This window comes from Ursus americanus, chromosome 6 (assembly GCF_024610735.1).
Source record: "Ursus americanus isolate L20-20 chromosome 6, mUrsAme1.1.p, whole genome shotgun sequence".
NCBI classification, from domain to species: Eukaryota; Metazoa; Chordata; class Mammalia; order Carnivora; family Ursidae; genus Ursus; species Ursus americanus.
Genome location: NC_142132.1, coordinates 17,609,271 through 17,626,501, shown reverse-complemented (window position 1 = coordinate 17,626,501; position 17,231 = coordinate 17,609,271). Strand labels below are relative to the sequence as shown.

The 17,231-nt window shown below is 38.9% G+C and overlaps 1 protein-coding gene across 17 annotated transcripts in view; it reads left to right on the top strand.

The window, feature by feature from the left end:
- VTI1A (vesicle transport through interaction with t-SNAREs 1A) overlaps positions 1-17,231 on the top strand; it is a 358,597-nt gene that overhangs the window by 112,445 nt on the left and 228,921 nt on the right. The gene's annotated exons all lie outside the window — the stretch shown is intronic.

Here is a 17,231-nt window from a genome sequence, read left to right as displayed (position 1 = left end):
TTGGAACATAAATTTTAAGTATAATCAAGTACTTTTGTTAAATATGGAGAAAACTAAACTTTATGTGTAGGGTAAAACGTCACTCTTCGATCTTGGCATTTTGTAGATCTGCTCATTCAGAAAACAGAGTGCTCTGGGACTCTTTCTTTGCATAAATCTTGTTTAAATCATTGTTTTTGTATTTAGTAGTAGAGTGGCTTATTGAGAAAAGTGAGGTATTTCTCTCTGCTAGTAGTGGAGAAGTTTGTGATTGAAAATCTAAGCAGTGATATTTACAGTTAACCCAAGGCACAGGTTCCGAAAGTGTTAGTGCCGTTGCCAAATGTGGCTCTTGCTTGGATCCCCAGCATGCAGGGCCCACATTCTCTTGCTCATAAACGCCTCCTCGTGAACACCCCATGGCTTCCTATGTGAATCTTCAGGGAAGACTATAAAAGTATGTTCTTTAACCAGTTCTGTGTTGGGGCCATCTTCCTCAATGTTTATTTATACTGAGGCTAACCTGCAGCCAATTTGGACATAATATCTAAGTTTATCATAAGAAAAAAAATCTTACTTATAGCTAGTAAAAATCCATTCATGTAGTGCAACATATTTTTGTAAAACACCATTTTTATAGCTTATAATGTAACTTACTTTATAAAATGTGGTTTTTTAGGAGTATGATTTTTACCATTTTATGCATTCATAAATGAATGAATTCCGGGCACACAGTTCTATTTCTCATTACCAAGAATAGTATGATGTGAAAACTTATTATTGCTTACATTTATATCATTAATTCTAGTAAGAAAAATAAGTCTGTGATATCAAACATATTAGGGTTAACAGAGTGATTTGAAATTTATAGCATTAGGCTAACATGTATTTTATATCTTAGTGTATTTTATGTAATCAATTTTTTTTTTCTGAGAGTACATAATGGTATCAAAGCATTAGCAGTGTAATTGGGGGAAGATGATTCTTCTTGTAACTTAAACTTTGCATTGGGTATCTGCCAAGCTGGATCATTGATATTGTTAGTCTGTTACTTGTAGAACACCTCTGTGGATTTGAGATACTCAGTAAGTGCTATATTGGTAACTTGTCCAAATCCAAGAATAACAGTTATTCTGAAAGGTATGATAGAACATAGACATATTAATGACATGTCCTTCTTTTAATGATCTTAGATTACATGGATCTTTCTGGAAAGGAGAACTATTTGAATTGAAAAGGAGTAATAAGAATTAACACTCGGGGCGCCTGGGTGGCTCAGTTGTTAAGCGTCTGCCTTCGGCTCAGGTCATGATCCCGGGGTCCTGGGATCGAGCCCCACATTGGGCTGCCTGCTCTGCTGGGAGCCTGCTTCTCCCTCTCCCACTCCCCCTGCTTGTGTTCCCTCTCTCGCTGCCTCTCTCTGTCAAATAAATAAATAAAATCTTAAAAAAAAAAGAAAAGAATTAACACTTAAACAGGGCACACATCTATGTAGTACACAGGACTAGATTGGCCTTTGTTTATATGTTACTACATTTGAAAATGACTAGGTAGATTTTCACTATCTGCTGATTGAATTTGTGATCATCTCACTTAAAGTAAGGCTATATAATGTACCCCAAATCATTATGAGTCCCAAGGTGATATTTCATAGCTGTTTCAGAGCAGCTGGAAATTGAGGTATCAAGAGAAACATGCTATACATGTTAAGATACTGTGGACAGACCGGGGGAAAAGTGTGTGGTTTCAAATATAAGCACCAAATTACAAATCCCAGAAGGAATTACACACACCAAGATGTGATGGAGCTGCTTTTCATATTAGCAGCTCTATGTAGCTGCACTCCAGGTGTGGAGCCAAGAGAATTATTTACCAAATGATGGCAAATGATTTTCCTTTGAAAGGTTGGAGAGTTCTAAATAAGATCCCCAATCTTATCCTATAGCAACCACCCAACAGCTAAAAATTACCATGTGCAATTACATTCTCTCCTTGAAATTTGTTTAAATGGCCATATTTTACTTACTTATATTTTTTATTCAATTTGGGGATTATCAAGTCTTCATGCTTCTCCTCCTGCTTCCTATAACTCACCTTTGACCACCTCTCCACTTTTGTGCTTTTCTGCCATGGAGCAGGCCCACTCAAGAGGTGAAACTCAAATAGGTTAATTACATGCTTTCTAGAAACCCGAATAATTGATTTGTTGAGAAGGAGAGCAGCCATTTGTTGAGTGCCAAGCATACACTTCATTTGATCTTCACAATTATCTTAGAAGGTAAGTTCTATTGTTCCCATTTTACAGATAGGAAAACTGAGGTCCAGGAAAGTACCCAATCCAAATGAAGGCCCTTCTGAAGTCAAAACCCTTACTTTTTTTCATTATTACATGCTAAAGATAAAGTGTTTAATTATCCTGATTGGCTTCTAGTGTAGAAAACAATTGAAAGGCAAGTTGGAACATCTCTTGAGTTAATACTTTGAAGACAGAGGTTGGCATTTTCCCCTCTTCCTCAGCCAACTCGCATAGCAGTATTATCTATAATGCTGCTGGCAGATACGTGTACATTGGTGAGCCTGAGAACTGACTAGCAAAGAGTGTATCCAGGGAACACTTCGGAAGGTGGTGATGTGATGTTGCTGTGAGCATGCTTCGGAAAGTGGGTAAAAACCCGCATCAATACCACCTGGGTGCTTACTAACAATGCAGCTGCCTGTGCCCCAGTGCTGACTGACCAGATCCAGATCTTTGGGGGTGTGGCCCAGACATCTTCACTTCCAAGAAGCATATGAACTTCTGAGTGTTACTGCTTTCATGTATGAAATATGTATGAATCTCAGAAAACCTAGGTGTTGAAACGCCATGTGCCTGTCTGCAAAGTCTGGTTTTCTCTAGAGAATTGTCTTCTCTATGCAAAATGTCCATTTAGTACCACTAATACCCCGCATTTTGGTGCACAAACACTCAAAGACATAATTAAAGGGGCTTCTTCTTTTAAAAGGCTACTGCACCGTATCTCATACAATTATATGGCTTGTTTATTTTTTTGGTCCTTTTTAAAACATGAAGTGAAATGTTGCCCTGAGCAGCAGCATTTTAAAATATAAAATTATCTTTTGTAAAAAATGAGATCAGGGCATACATCTGGAAATCTAACAAACTCTAAACCATGTGCACAATTTTTTTTTTTAACTTTGGAAACCGATGGCTGCCTGAAGGTCGCATATTTAAGGTCAGTGTCCCTTTTTCCTTTATTTTCAGCCCATGGCAAAGCAAGGCAAGACTTCCTATGGAAAAAAAAAGGAAGATATAAAAGAAAGCCCAATATTGGCATTCCATTGGTAAAGATTGAGCCTAGAATTTTTAATCTTTTGAATTTTAGAAATTATAATGTTCAGTTGATAAATTAGTACACAGTATATTCAGATTAAAAGGTCTGTGAATGTTGACCCACATTTTGAGACATAAGCAAAAAGGTAGCACCTTTAAGTGAAGGGGAAAAAAATATTTCAATGAAGTTTAAATTTGAAAGTGAAGTGTTGTTCGTGTCGCATCCTGAGTATCTCTGTGCACAGCATTTCTCTGGAGAGGCTCAAATGCCAGCTGAATTTTCATATTCAAGTTTTTTGCCAACTTCTGGTGTCAATAAAGGAAGTCAGCACATTTTATCTCATTGAAGTTATTGTCCATCTCAGAATTTTTCCACATTCCTTCTTCCTAGTTTTTGCTGAATGAACTGAGATAAGAGAGTTAACAAATAATAGACGAATAATAACAGCAGTGGGAAACATTAATTGAGCAGTTACTGTGTGCCAGGCACCATGTTAAAGAGTTTACATAGATTATTTCTTTAACTCTGAACTAACTTTATGAGTATTATTCTTCTCGCTATTCAGATGAGAAAATCAGGAACCAATGCAGCTGATATTTATCAAGCGTCCTCTGTGTGCTGGGTACTGTACTGTGCTATTCCCTATGTGATCCAAATCTTCAAAGCTTTCTATTTGTGCATTTGGGTATTTATCTTTATTTCAGACATGAGGAAATTGACTTTGAAGGACCAAGTGGCTTATTCAAAATGACAAGTAACTTGTAGATACTAGAGATTCCAGACCTCTCGATACCCCATTCTACTTTGTGGTTGTCCTAAGCTGCATTTAAAATATCTGCCCCATCTTGTTTATTCTTTCCATGCTTATACTCCAAAGAAAAGACTAGTAAATATCCCACGTATCCAGTGATCCAACTTGAGGAAAACTGTTCTTCTCTAGGGGACAACACTAACCTTGGAAAGATATCTTAGGATACCTTAAAAACAATCCACAACAAAAACATCCATTATATGGTGGTGGTTGAGAGCATGTGCTTGAATTAGACCTCAGGTTAGGTCCTGCCCTACCACTTTCCTAGCTGTGACTTTGGGAAAAGCAATCTCTCTATGCCTGAGTTTCAAACATCAGTCAAATGAAGGTAATGGTACATTTTTGTGTACCTAGTAAGCTCTCAGTGAAAAGTATTAGTGGTGGTGGGCATTGTTGATGTTATTCCTTCAGTTAAATTCTTGAAAAGGTTTATTTTTATAGTTCTTTAGTTGTTTGCTTTTTTTTTTTTTTTTCTCAGCCCTCAGCAGAAGGGTTAGATGAAAGTAAGGACGATAGACACCATGAAATAAGGGAATTACCATTAAAGAAAGAGTAATAAAACTGTCTTTAAACAATCAAATAATGGCTGTTTATAGTAATAACTTTAAGTCAGTAAAAAAATGGAAATGTTCTCTATCCTTTGTTTAAGAAGACAATGAAGTATATGCTAATGGTGTATTTTAGAAAATTCTCATTACTTAATCAAAAAAATATTTGTTGCTTGAAGTTAAATCAGTTTTAATTATCTGGAAAGTTCTCTTTCCTAGATAATGAATTGGTACCCAACCTCTATAGTGCTGTAAGTTTATTAGGGGTGACAGATCCAAATGCTCTGAGGTTCATACATATGTAATACAGTGAGTTGTGCTTACCGCGGCTGAACTTGAGGGAGTATGCCCCAACCTAAAAACATTTGGTGTTTAAAAACATTGTGCTGAAGGAAACAGTCGACAAAACCAAAAGACAACTGACAGAATGGGAGAAGATATTTGCAAATGTCTTATCAGATAAAGGGCTAGTACCCAGAATCTATAAAGAACTTACCAAACCCAACACCCAAAGCGCAAATAATCCAATCAAGAAATGGGTGGAAGACATGAACAGACATTTCTCCAAAGAAGACATACAAATGGCCAACAGACCCAGGAAAAAATGCTCAACATCACTCGGCATCAGGGAAATACAAATCAAAACCACAATGAAATACCACCTCACACCAGTCAGAATGGCTAAAATTAACAAGTCAGGAAATGACAGAGGTTGGCGAGGATGCAGAGAAAGGGGTACCCTCTTACCCTGTTGGTGGGAATGCAAACTGGTGCAGCCACTCTGGAAAACCATATAGAGGTTCCTCAAAAAGTTGAAAATAGAGCTATCCTATGACTTAGCAGTTGCACTACAAGGTATTTACCCCAAAGATACAAATATAGTGATCTGAAGGGGCACCTGCACCCCAGTGTTTATACCAGCAATGTCCACAATAGCCAAACTATGGAAAGAGCCCGGATGTCCATCGACAGATAAATGGATAAAGAAGATATGGTGTGTGTGTGTGTGTGTGTGTGTGTGTGTGTGTGTGTGTATACACACACACACACAACGGAATACTACTCAGCCATCAAAAAAATGACATCTTGCCGTTTGCAATGATGTGGATGGAACTAGAGGGTATTACGCTAAACAAAATAAGTCAATCAGAGAAAGACAATTATCATATGATCTCACTCATACGAGGAATTTAAGAAACAAAACAGAGGATCATAGGGGAAGAGAGGAAAAAAACAAAACAAGATGAAATCAGAGAGGGAGACAAACCATAAAGAAGCTCTTAATCATAGGAAACAAACTGAGGGTTGGTGGAGGGAAGGGCCATGGGGGAATGGGGTAACTGGCTGATGGACATTAAGGAGGGCACGTGATGTAATGAGCACTGGGCATTATGTCAGACTGATAAATCACTGACCTCTACCTCTGAAACCAATAATGCATTATACATTAATGAATTGAATTTAAATTTTAAAAATTTTCAAAACAAAACCATTGTGCTGGCCAAACAGATGTGACTGGAACCAGTATTCAGCCCAAAATGAATGCCCTGGAGTGAATTGTGTCCTTGGCCCTTAATGCTCGCTACCTGTGTGCATGTTCACCTTGCGTGCTATCCGCCCCATTACCTGAAATACCCCAAGCACCTTGGGAGTGAGGACTAAGCCTTCAACTTCTTTATCACCCCCTTCTCCTGCCCAGTGCTCTGTACTTGGTGGCTCAACAGTGCTTGCTGATGACAGAGGGTGTGCTTATTTGGAAACAGCCGTATTCATGAAATCCACCAAACAATATCCATGAAATTGTTTCATTATTAGACAGAAAAGGATAATACATTTGTATGTTTGGTGAAAATATTCAACCCCAAGAAATGACAAGGTAATAATATATGACAAAGGACACTTACTCAGCTGCTATCTATCCTACCTAAGAGACAGTGTAATATAAGTGGAAAGACCATGGAATCCAGAGATTCACATTTTAATTCCAGCTTCACCGTGTCCTGTCTATGTGGCTTTAGGAAAATCATCCACTCTCCAATTACTCCCTCTTCTAGAGACCCCCACATTTTCTAGCAAGCAGTAATGTGTTAAAAACGCATGGTAGAAGAGCTGTGCACAGGCTCTGTTTGTGAGAGGGCCCTTTGGAACAACAGATTGCCTGAAGTGGGCCAGTAAGTCTTATTCCAGTAAAGTGGTAAAACTCTTTCCCCTCTCTGTTTTCTCTTTTTTTAACACTGAAATAGAACTAGTGCCAGGCTGTATTTTAACTTTGGTTTTGTACTTTAGTAGTGCTCCCCAGAAGCTTCAGGATACAATAGAATAAATTGGTAAAGTGGTAGATTCTTTTTCTGGATGTAACCTTTTATCCTCACAGATCTCTGCAGGTTCCTAGTAAATACTGTAGTTTTAATTCCATTTTATCTGAGTTACTTATGTTACAGTACTCTAAATCATTGTGTATTCTAAGTCATCATTTCCCAGAAATTCGAGTTCAAAAAATAAAATCAAATAAATCAAGTGACAAGTACTATATGAGGCACTGGGAAGAGCATGAATCCAATAGGCAAGACAAGGAAACCAATGAGTAGAGTGTAGAGGGAGGTACTGCATCAGGGAAGGCTTCAGTATCCTGGTCTAATTATAGAAATTTCCAGATGTATAAAGGAAAGTGCTAGATGAATTTGGCTCGGCTGGTCCTAGACTCTATTTCCGAATTGTTTGAATGGTGGACCCCAGTATTAAACCCCGATATTTGCATTTTCTCCTTGAAATGATTTAGCTCACCCATTCCATTTCAACAGATAAAATAATTGAGGTCCTGATGTGTGAAGGGCCTGGGCCATATTTACACAGCCAGTGCGTGGCAGAGGAAAGATCTCGATTCCAGGTCACTTGTTGTACTTTTGCTTCAGTAACATGCAGTTTCCATGACCACAGGGACCTTGTATGGTTTGCTCACGACTGTGTCTCTCTTGGTGCTAATAGTAGGCACTAAATAAATATCTGTGGAATGAATGATTGATTTCTCTCTTGAGATTTCACAGCCTAAAACTTCTTGCTTTCCCTCACCTAATGATGTCTTTCCCCTGGCGCTGCAAACTGATGAAAGTTGGTGGTGTTTCTCTGGCTCATTTTCAGTGTCCGATTTTCTGGTACACAGATCTAATTTCCAGAGCTTTTCATTATAATCTTTGTAGAAGTTTTTATAAATGTACAAATCAAGATATTCTTCATATGTATTTTAATGTCATTGATACTTATCGTCTCTTTGCAAGAGTGAATTTTGTTAACAGCCCAAGGTGCGGGGCTTTTCTCCCTTCTTCAGTAAACGTTTGTTCACGTCCATCACATTTTCAAGAATGTTTGGTTCCTCTTCATCCCTGTTGTGTGTGCCCTCCAGTGAATTGTTTTCTAGTTCAGTTGAATTAATATCACCTTCATTTAAATTAGAAATTTTTTAAAGTAATTACAGAATGAAATTATCTTGTATTTTATGAAATTAATTTAATTTTTAGTATAGAACTTGAAGGATGGCACTCTATTTTTCCTGTTATTTACAATGATACAGTCATAAAATTACTTCATTGCCTTATTTTCTAGGCAGCACTGGAGCCATTTAAGCCATTTTACCAAATAGACTTCATATTTTTAAGCCTTTAAGTTGTTCTATTAAATTAATACTATTACCTTATTTTAGATGATGTCTTCTTAAAGTGAATTGTTTACAATTACCTGTTTATTGTACAGGAAATGTAAACCTGTCAGGATTTTCTTAAGGATTTTTCTCTGTTCATGCTGTTTATCTTTTGCGCATTCCTATCCCACCTCTTCTAAAGGACCCAAATTACCCATTTCTAGTTATCGGTGGCTCTTCCTGGCATTCGTGGTACATACGTGCTATTTTAGCACACATCGAGTTATCAGATCATTCCTGAGCACCGAGCAGGTACCGTACACTGTGCTACTGTGCAGGCAACACTCATATTTAATAAGCTCAGAACTGAGCCAGTCTCAAAATGCAAAGTTTGGGATCTACAGAAAAGAAAACGTGTTTCAAAGTAGAATATGTGCCGTTAACAGTAAAGGAAAATCGGGGGGAGGAATAGGGTTTGGGGGGAAGATACTGAGTCGAAGGTATCAACAAGGTGCCCAAGTAAGGTCATTGAGCCAACAATTGCAATGTGAAAATTGAAGCTTAGGAATGAAGTTAGAGTTGGGTATGTAACCATAAGTCATCCATGAAGTGATGATCATTTAAGCCTCTGTATTGTCAGCCTTAGCCATTTGAGACCGATTTGTGAGCTGTTTGCCATGTTTGAATAATACTTATATTCTTATTTAATTAATATTTTAAGATATACTATAAATTAATTCACTTTTTAAAAGCCCCATTCTAAACACTAATATCTGCAAAACCTTGGGTTTGATGTAATAGGTACAGTTTTTGAGGATAGTTTTTGAAATAAATACAAAATTACTGTATTTCATGATTGTAAGATGCACATTTTTTCACAATTTAACATTTCTGAACTTTGGGTGTTTTACAGTTGATAGCATCTTACAAACTGTAGTGGTAATATATTTGTCATTACCAGCACATGAGCCGTTGTGGTTGTTAGTCCCAGTGGCATGACTAAAAACCCGCAATCCCTCAGCATTTCAGTCAACAAACCACTGAAAGATCTTTAGAGAAAAAATGTAAATTTTATTTATTGTTTGAAAACCTTACTTTCCAGTGCAATAAAAAAACACTAACATGGAAACTTGCAGAATGGGTGTTGGCAACATAGAAGAGAATCCTAGAGAGAGTAGTTGAAGCTGTTTAAGAAATGCTGCATTCCTGGTGCTCTTGATGGCAGGGAGGATATTGATGCCTAGGAGTTGAAAATTGGTTCACAAGAGTTGGACACTGTGAGAAGATTTTAGGAAAACCGTAACTCATTTGTTTTGTTTATATTTTCGTCTTCAAATGCACAAGAATGGTGTGTGGTGTGTAAGAGAATCTCTTTAAGTGAGTAATCTAAAAGAGCTCTTTGAATAAGTAAAATAAAAATAAAATATGAAGTGATAAGAGAGCCATTTTTTAAGTAGTATATAAAAAATGGTGCTTCTTACAATGGATGCCGTCCAAGGTCAGATTAAACAGTCTCCAAATAAAAAAATGTCAGTTCATGTTCCACTTGAAGCCATCTCATAAATACTACTTTATGGAAGCACATTTAAGCCAGGGGAATAAATAAAATCACCAAAAGAATATTTATACAGAAGAAAAGAGCCTTAGAACCCTGAGGAAAGTCTGCATTTTGTGGACAAAGAGGAGTCAGAGAAAGTAACCGAAGAGGACTAGTGGATGACTCACTCTTGGGCAGTGCAGTGTCATGGGATCCAAAGAAGGAGAGATTTTTCAAGAAAGAGAAGTAACTTAGAATAATCAAATAGTTCAGAAGACCTGGAGAGTACTTGAACAGACAAGAAATGGTGGTTTCGAGGATCAAGAGAGCTTGAGTTGGGGGGGAATAATTAATCCTAGACTTTACTTTTTAAGAAAAATTGAGTAGAGAAATAAAAAGGTGATTCTTCATAAGGATCAGAATTAATTTTGTTTTTCTTAAGTTCAAGTTAGCCCTGAGCATGTGTTGGGATCTAGAGGTAGGAACTGAAAAAGAGCTAGTAATGCCATCATTGAAACACAATAGTTGATCATTGTAAGACCTGGCAGATGTGCAGAGGGACGGAACCAACAGCTTAAGTGGAAGGTATAACCTTAGAAAGGAGAAATACTTCCTCAGAAGCAGAGATGAAGGAAGAGGAAGTTTAGAATGGATTTTGAATAATGTTGAGTTAGAAAGGAAGGAACTTTGGAAGGATCACCATGATTCCAAACAAGGAACCAAGTTACTCCCTGAAGGTGAAGGATGGGCCCAAGGGCTTAGGAAGAGTGTGGAAAAGGTTCAGAACAGTTGCTGTAGGAAATGTCAAGGAGACTCAACATGAGCAGGGTCAGAAATGGCTGAACTATGCAGGAGCCCAGCTGAGTTCTGGGAGCATGAATTCACTAGTATGATTTCACAGGCCTCCCCAGGATTGCCTGGCAGACCAGGAGTAGGAGCCAAGAAAGCAAACAGTGGAAAGTTGATGCCTGTTGAGAACTGGCAGAGTAGGAATGACAGGAGAACAAAGGGGAGTGATTGTAGGGTAGTAGTGAGTGCAAAGTTGAAATGGCGAACTGTGGGAGGTAGGCCAGATGGGGAGGCAATGGGAGGCCAAATCACCATGATGGACAGGAAGAAAAAGGGGGCCTTGGGTGATTGACACTCACAGTGTGCACAGAGAACCAAGAGGGAAGAGAAGGAATGTGGGAATCCAGTTGGCTGAATGGAGATTTTGAGAATTGCAAGAGATTTTAAAAATATAAGACTTGGGAATAACTATATACCAGAATTAGATATGTACATGTCTTCACAGAAGCAGTATGTAGCCTGGTGGTTAATAGCAATAGACTTGGATTTCAATCTGAGCCCAACTAGCATTTATACAGTGTGACCACTCGGGACATAAATTTGCCCTCCCCACATCCACTCTGCTTCGTTCCTTGGATGACTGACTCTGTATAGACCACACCAATGGGCTTTCTTACCCTCTGGGTTCCAGTTAAGTTCACCCAGTGGGGAGCACTGGCTGAACATAGAACACTGGGAGGAGAATAAGGTTGGGGTATAAATTTTCCTGGCTCTCTTCCTGTGGGATTGTAGTGGGCTGGCTGCATCACTCTGTCTATAGGGCCCTTTCTTTCAGAGTATGGGTAACCACTTTCTCCCCTCCCATCTTCAAGCCTAGGGGTGGTAACCTGCCCACTGTTACTTGGCCCAGGCTAATGTGCCAGGACTTGTGGTTTCCCACACTTTTTAAATAGTCTCTTTATTATAGTCTGCTTAAATTACCCAATTTGATTATGTGATCTGTTTTCTATTGGTACCTCTGATAAAAATCACCTTGGGCAAATTACTTAGGCTCTCAGCCTCACTTTTCTAATTTGCAAGATTGAGATAATAATAGTACCTACTTCATAGCTTGGGTAGAAGGATTAAATGTGATCATGTAAAATCCTTACATAATTCAAGGCATTTAGTAAGCTCTTAATAAATGATGATGATGACGTATAAAGTCTGGGATTTCCGTTCATCCATTTATAGATTTGTAGAGATCTATAGATCAGGGATTGAATATTTATATTAGCAGGTAGTTATTTCCTGGTGCACCCTCATAGGTGGTAGAATTGAAGGGACAAATTGGAGGAGAAACTCTAGCCACCTTTATGATCTCTATTTAAAAAAAAAAAAAAATCTTTATAATCTCTATTAGTCCCTCCTGCCAAAGGCCCTTTAGATTGATACTTTATGGAAGAAGAACCCAAATAGGCAAAATGCTCTACACTGAAGTTGGAATCCCCAGTATACAATCTAAGTGATAATGGTGTGCTTCATTTGCAAATGCAGCTTCAGGACAACCTCCCTGACTCACGTCCTCGACTCACTCTTTCCAAGAGTCACCATTTAGTGTGGAAATTGTAGAGCCGCTACTGTTCCTCTTGCTGGTGGAACCTTCTTTGGTGCTCCCGATTACAGGGCTAATCGTGAAACCTTTGAAGGCATGGTTGTGCCTTTCAGGTGGTACAAAAGTAGTGGTTCTTTAAAACGGGGGGTTCAAAAAGAACTTTGGTAGAGAAGCTCTGAAACTCTTACTTCCTTTACTTGTGAAGACTTAAGGCAATACTTGGATTTGGTTAAGTGTTCTGAATTACTAATCCATAAAAATAATGCCATCTTATACTTGCTTAGTGCCTTTTCATTTGAAAGTGTTTTTAGTCACTTTTCGAAAGTGTAGACACTGTCATACCATGAACGTGAATCTCCTGTGAGGCCAGCCACCAGGAGACCACCATCATGGACCAGACTTTGAGGAACACCAGTGAGCGTATTTTAGCTGCTGCAACCTCTAGGCAAATAAGGCCCTCTAAGCCTTCAGTGGGAGTCCACTCAGGTTTGCCACTGACCGTGATGCTCAGGAGGGGGGTATTTCTGCTAACACACATATTCACGTGTATTCACATGTATTTGCTGGAGCCGTTCCGTAAACTTGACAAAACAGTTCAGTGGATTCATGTTTCGTGTCCTAGGTGCATGTAGGGGAGCATCTGATAGAGATACAGAAGAAGAGGGGGAATGGTAAAAGGTGGAGATCTGGAGCACAGTTCCCAAGGCTCAACTCATGATTTTGTGATTCTCTTGTGTTTCTTGGCCCCGGTGCTGATGATAACAACAGGCTGTACTCACCTAGACACCATATCTAGTTTTAAGCCGGGGGTAACAACTTGAGTTTGGTAATGTCTTGTTTTTCACTCTCTCAGTTCCCTAAGTTTGATTTTCGAAAACCCTCAAGTCTGGAGGCCATTTCTCCATTGGATATATTTATGTGTCTGTCCGCTTTATCAGGAATGTGGTTCCATTCAGGTCTGTTGTCCTAAGCGCCTTTGTTTGTGGCTGCATTCCACGCGGTTCAGTCTTTCAGCCCCATGTATTTACTAACTATTCAAATGCCTTGTGGTATTCACACACAGATTATGTAAAATAAAAAAAAATACATTATTAAGGCAGTGGATGCTGTGAATGGATTATTACAATTTGCCTATCATGGTAATGGCACCTGTTAGAGGTGTGATACAAAAGGCAGTGACAGGCAGTGTAATTTAGTCATTGTGGCCATTGTACTGGATGGCTGGTCAGTTCACCAGGCAAGTACAAAGGAAGCAGTGTTAGAGCAGAGCAGGGGTGGGTACGCTTAATAGAGAGAGCTAGTTGTGTACTGAAAGAGACTTTTGGTGGAGGGCTAACTCCCAGGGGGCAACTTCGAATGAGTTGAAAAGAATGAACAAAAGTACAAAAATGGTACAGGTTTTCCTATTTCAGCTCTTAAAGTGACAGACGGGTTATGTGGGTGCACATTGCCAACACTTTCTCTTACTGCCAAGAGAACCTCTTTTCAAAATATACTCCGTCAACATTGCCTTGTCGCATGACAGCCACATATAATGTACTCTTTGCTTCCCCAATATGTCAGAACATACTGTGTCAAAGTTCAGATCTAACTGGCATAGGGGACAGATGCACGGAAGTGGGAGAAAACCACTTATTTCCAGCCTACAACAGTAGTTAAAGAGCGCATAACCATGGATTCAGGAAGAATGTAAACTCCTTGTCCTCTATTAATTTTTCTGTTCTCCTTAGTATTCCTTAATATCATGGGTGGGTTTGCTCCCAGTCTGAAAAATCCTGGCATACTAACAGTCAACGTAATTAAGGCTGAACTTTGGCGTCAGGATAGGTAACAGCAATTAATAGTAGGAATTTAGGAAGCATATTTTCTCCTTACTTCAAGAACTCATGATGTCATGCCGTTTGTCAAGGCACTACTGAGAAATACTTGAGAGGGGAATGAGGGAAAGCACAATAAAAAGGATCCAGCATGCCAAGATGACTTGAGTATCCCCAAGTAATATGTCTTGGGTTCCCTTCTGGAAGGATGCCAAATTGACCGCCATGCCTCCTCTCCTTATAATGTCAGGTGTAGTATACCTGTGATGTCAGGGACGGTACAGCACGTGCCTCTGGAGTCTTCTGCTTGCTTTACTGTCCCAAAGCAAGTAATGACTGACAACTAACTGTGCTCTTCTCAGGGTGGATATTGAGTTCTTCTTGTGGGTCAGGCACTGTGCTAGGCTCTTTATAAGCATTTCTTCATTTAATCTTTGCACCGACCTGGGGAGTATGCATAGAATTACTATCCCCATTCAATGGATTAGGAAACAGAGGATCAGGAAGGTTCCATAGCCTTCTTATATGCAGTGAGTCAGGATGATATTTTCACATTCTCTCTGTATGTGTGTGTCTATCTACACACACACACACACACACACACACACACACACACACTTTGGTATATACAAACAGTACATTTAATTCTACGGTGTCTTGGAACAAAGTAAGCATGATATATTTGTAATGATAGTTGACAGCATTTTGGAAACTGAATTGTGAAAATTCATCATAAGAGTCCAGAATCTTATCATGGAATGAACTATCAGTATTTTGTCCCACAAATCATTTTAATGGCACGGGCTACATGAACCGGGTCTGTTATTACACTTATATAGACTATATAATGCTACTGGGAGCCAGCCCAGTTTTAATAAAGGGCCACACAGAAGAAAATTTATGCTACAAAATGTCATTCATGTCTCTGAACTTGTGTAAATAGTGGTGCAGACAGTACTAGACATGTGTGAATGGGCGAGGTGTGCCACTGTTCTGAATCACTCATGCAAGCTTTGGCCATCAGCCCAATGAAACGGGTGTGCCACTTAGAAGGGCGCCAACTGAGTAGACGCAGCTGTATGGTAGTTAAAACGTGATTTTGTACTTTGCTGTGTAGAACAGCTATTATAGCTTGTTACTTTTCTTTGCACTAGTTTTGACATACGAACATTCTTAACTGAAAAAGAATGTCATTTTCACGAGAGAACTTTCTGTACAATAAAGTTAGCATTTATAGTCATCTTAACATATACAATGATTTGATAAGTTTGAATATTCTAATAGGCAGAAGTTTCCTTTTTCTGCTTCCTAGAAATCATCCCCAAGTTTGCAGAGTAGCCAAGGAGAAACATAGAGGGGTTTATTTCTGGCATCAAGTTGTACAAAGAAACAACGAAAGATTATGGAGTTTCAGGGGGTTGTGTCACACGCCCTCCCCCTCCTCTGCATCATAATATCAGTAACTGTGGAATGAATTAGCATGTTGACATACTGCATATAAACAGTATTCCACAACTGTAACGTAGCCCTCAAGCAGAAAACGCGTTGGGTTTTCTGGACAGACTGAAGCAGAGTCAGAGATCAATATTCTCTAGCTTAAAGATCACACTTACGTCTGATAAAACCACCTGGGTTTCCTCAGCGGCTGAGGTCAAGGATGTGGCCACAAACCCGTGTGCTCATCAGACTGTTGGAGTCAGATCCTCTGTTTGTATACAGTGTATAAATGGTAATGTGGATAAACACTGCCCTTTCCAACCACATAATTACGTCGATTGCTGAAAAAACCAAGAAATGTACCAAAATATCACAGGAAAGCTATTTCTAACACGACTTTGCTCTTTATGGCTAAGTGGCCGCCACCGGTTTTTTTTTTTTTTCTTCTTCTAAATTATGTGTTCTTGTTTCAAGCATTTAGATGATGCAAAACAGATTTTTGTGGCAACATTCTTTTTCGCAGCCAAAAAAGCATTCAAGGAAGCTCTGTGCTCCTAAGTTGCTATTTATTCTGGACGGTTCGTGTTATCGGCATCAACTCATCTCATTTTAAAATGAGACATAAACCACTTTTTTTAGGTTGTTTCTTAGAACTGCTAATCATGCCAATAAAATATCTAATTATCATGGGAAGCAGAAGTTTTTTACATTATTAGTCAGAAATGAATAAGCGTAAGTGAACATAATAGGGACAAAAAATAAAAACCCCTTTATTGTTTTCCCGCAGGGCTCTGAATACAGCAGATTCTTTTCAACACAGACATGCTAGTTCCTGATCCAGATAAGACAATGGATAATGTTGTGATGGCATCTGACCCATAATCTCAAAAAGAAGGAATAATTTCATTACCAGTCTTTGACATCAACTTTCTGATCTCTCTTCCCCTCCTTCATCTTTTCCTTTTCTCCGCTCCTGTCACTTTCCTCTGCCTCCCCTCCCCTCACCAATCTCCTTAGAAACAATTGTGGTTAACAGAGTCGGAAGTCAAAATAGTTACTCTCATAGCCATGGTAAAAAAGACCAAAGTAAACAAATTCACAATTTCTCATTTCCAACATCTCCATTTTGCACATCCTATTATTATGGCACTTAGTTTTAGGGTAACCACTGGTGATTTAGTTGTCTAAAAATGGCCAGTGGTTTTTAGCAGCAAACATGTTTTATTCTTTCAGGGACCTTGAAATTTTAAACCCAGAAAGTCCACGTCCATAAACTTAGCTTGTTCTAGCACCATCCATTTATATATGTAAGTTCACATTGTCATTTGTTTGTCTGACTTTCTTAGGCATGAGATTTAGGATCTGAGGAGGGTGTCCTATGTTTTGATGGGTCCTGATGCTCTATGTGGAACACAAACCCTCTTGACAGGTATTAAAATCAGTCGTTGCAAGAATGCTTCGATTAAATACAATTTGTGGGAAAATACTATTTCTCTGTTTCTGGCGTTTCCAAAAGCATATTCACGGTTCCTTCGTTCTATAAATGTTCTGAGTGAACACTATTTTCCAAAGATTCGTATAACAAATTTGATACTTGCCATGCGCGTGCTATTGCAGTAGTCATTGTGAAAACTCCAGAGGGCACGATGTATGTTCTCAAGAGTTGATGGCATCGATAGAAGGAGAGTTAAACGATACCAGAGTAAGAGCTGGGATGGAGACTGGCTCACAGAATCAGGACGAGTGTGACTAA